This window comes from Chinchilla lanigera, unplaced genomic scaffold (genome assembly GCF_000276665.1).
Source record: "Chinchilla lanigera isolate Chin_1 unplaced genomic scaffold, ChiLan1.0 scaffold00002, whole genome shotgun sequence".
Classification (NCBI taxonomy): Eukaryota; Metazoa; Chordata; class Mammalia; order Rodentia; family Chinchillidae; genus Chinchilla; species Chinchilla lanigera.
Window position 1 is genome coordinate 43,963,108 of NW_004955403.1, and position 3,100 is coordinate 43,966,207.

Here is a 3,100-nt window from a genome sequence, read left to right on the forward strand (position 1 = left end):
GCAGCGCGGCCTTTGTTCCCGCTGACAGCTGTGGCCCCGCGGACCTCCCCGCTCCCGAGCGCCCGGCCCGCGCTGCCCGGCTGCCCCGTCGCTCCGCGCCCGCATCCCTCAGATCCCGCCCGGCGGCCCGCGAGCTCAGTCTGTCTCTCCCTTTCTCCGACTTTTCCCATCTTGCTCTACCTTTTCTCCTTTTATTACCTGCACTCCCTTCTTGCTGCTTCGGTTTTCCATTCTGCGTTTCCCCTCCTGCTCCTCTTTCTCTGCATCCCCCGCTTCTTGAGTAACCCCCCCCCCAAGTCACCAGCTTCCTTTTCCCACTACGGTACCATCTCCCCACCCCTGCCCCAGGGAAAGGTTGCACTTCTGGGTTCCAGGACCTTTTGCTTCACGACGGGGTTCAGACTGGCCCAGCACCCTTGGCGCTCCTGTCCCAACTTTTGCACCTCTGCGCACCGGCTGAGTGAAGGCAAAGGCCTAATTCCTGTATAGCTGTCAATCCCACGTAGACTCCTAGCGCCATCGATTGCCACCGTCGTTTTTAACACCCAACAATGGAGCCCGGAGGGCCGGAAGCTCACAAGTTCGGGCCTGCAGACAAAGGCTTAGTTAGTGGGGATGGGGAGGGTGGGGAGGGGGTGTCAGGTGCCGCCGGAGGCTCAGCCCAGACCACTAGAAGCCAGTCTGCCCAAATGGGGATGTGGGGATGGAGACAGGGGGCTAGGGATATAGAGGCAGAAGAGAAGGGGGGTGGGGATAGATAGAAGGGGAGAGACCGCCCAGAGAATGAAAGCACTTTGTTTCTACCACGCCCTTCTCAAAACCCTACAGGAGGTCCTTGCTGCCTTCTGGACTTGACCCTCAGGACCCCAACCTTCAATTCCAGGCTTCCTGGAAGGCAGGGTGGCAAAGGGTTTAAGAACACAGATTTAGCTTTTTGTTTTATTTCCATTTTTTATTTATTTTTGGTACTAGAGATGGAACCCAAGGCCTTAATACTGAGCTACATTCCCGGCCCTTTTACACTTTTTATTTATTTATTTTTTAAATTTTGAGGCAGGGTCTCCCTAAGCACGAAAGCTTGGCTTGAACTTGTGATCCTCTTGCCTCAGCCTCTCAGGACCTTGACACTCATAAATGAAGGCAGTGTTTTAATCTCCCCGTTCATACCCCAGTTTTTTCATTTGTGAATCAGGGCGACCCTTCCCAGAACATAAACTCCTGGGATTTGTTCTCTTTTGTTCTTGTCTGAGGACTCGGTCTGTGTTGTTCATAGATGTCCCTGCCGCACTTGCGCAGATTGTAAGCACTCAATAAATTTTTTGTTAAATGAATGAATTCCTAGGTTATAGGTTTGTTGTGTGAATCCTTGGCTTGTGCTAAGTATACACACTTGGTAGCAACTACTGTTTCCTCCCCTTCACGGGTGCCTGTCCCTCCATCCTAAGAGATCTTCCCCTGCTCAGCTAACCCTGCCTCCCAAAGTCGCAAGCCTGAAGTACAATCTTCACTCATGCCTTCTGTGATCATCCCTGGCAAGATACCTTCTTTCTAGAAAGCCCCAGATGCCCTTGTATCCCAGTCACTGACACAGCATAGGTGTGCTTGCTTACATGGTGGGAGTGTCTTGGGAATTTTTGCTGAATGTGTGGACACAATTCAAACATTCTGGCACCCCACAGTATCAGTAGACTCTTGGAAGTTAAAGGATCAGTGGGTCCCACACCTCAAACTCATTTTTCGTGCCTTCAGATGTGGAATTTCAGGAAACTAGGCAAAGGGACTTGGGTACCTTCTAGTTCTGATCCTGTCACTGGCTACTTATTTGCTTTGGACAAGTCATATCCCTAGCTAGGCCTCAGTTTTCTCACCTGCAAAAGGGGTGTCTAGGATGAGGTACTGTTTAAACTTGTACTTTAGGTTGTACTTTAGATCCTCCTGCTGGGTGACACATCTGTCAGAGATGCTCTAGTAGGAGGCTGGGTGTGATTCTCAGCCCTAGAGTGACTGAGTCAGGCTGGAGTGGGCAGTGTGTTGGTGTGTGTGTGTGGAGGGCGGAACTGGAATATACTATGGAGTAACAGAAACACCCTAGCGAAGAGACGCTTCAGGAACAAAATGGGATGTGCTGAGATTGGGGATGGGCGGGTCTGGGGGTTTAGCTCAGCGGCACAGCACCTGCCTGGCAAGTGCAAGGTTGTGAGTTCGATCCCTGGTACTGGAAAAAAAAAAAAAACACAAAAAAATAAAAAACCCAAGAGATTGGGGATGGGCATGAGGATGTAAAACGGAGGGAGGAGGCTCATGACTGTTGGTATGGCTCCTGTGTACTGTAGTTATGTGTCTACGTGTGTGTGTTTATGTGTGTGTGTGAGCAGAAAAGCTCCAGGAATGTGATATCCCATAGGACAAAGCCATAAATAGCTCCTGATTCAGCAGTGGGATATGGTATTGCAATGAGTGCATGTCTAGCCCTCCCCTCTATCCCCGAAGACACACACACACACACACACACACACACACACACTGGTAAGTTCTCTACATGGCTCCTCCCTTTCCCGGTCTATGAAAGTGTGCTGCCCTTCCTGGACATCTGGGCTCCTGAGAGGGTGTCCCACCTGGGTCTCTGCATCCCTAGGGCTCTCCTCTGCCTGACTCAGATCTAGAAAGTATGTTCTTATAAAAATCCCTGGCCCCCTCATCTAAGCATCACTTGAGATGCAGTGCCTACTGCTCTGGCTCACAATCTGCCCTTCATCCCTAGCATGAAGGCTCCTCATTAAAAATGGCCTCATAACATTTATCCTATATATCTTGTGGCAATGGCGGGCAATGAAAAGAACTAAAGTTGAAGGTGGCATAAAAAATAGAAAATATCACACTGTGTGTGTGTGTGTATTACTGTGTGTCCAGCCTAGGGTCTTCACACTGAGCTACATTCTGAGCCCCTTTTTATTTGCTCAAGCCTGGGCAGCTTAGCAACTTATTAAGACTCTGTGTTAAAAATAAAAATAAAGGGGGCTGGGGATTTAGATCAGCGGCACAGAGCCTGCCTGGCTAGCGCAAGGTCATGAGTTCAATTCCCAGTACCGGAAAAAACAAA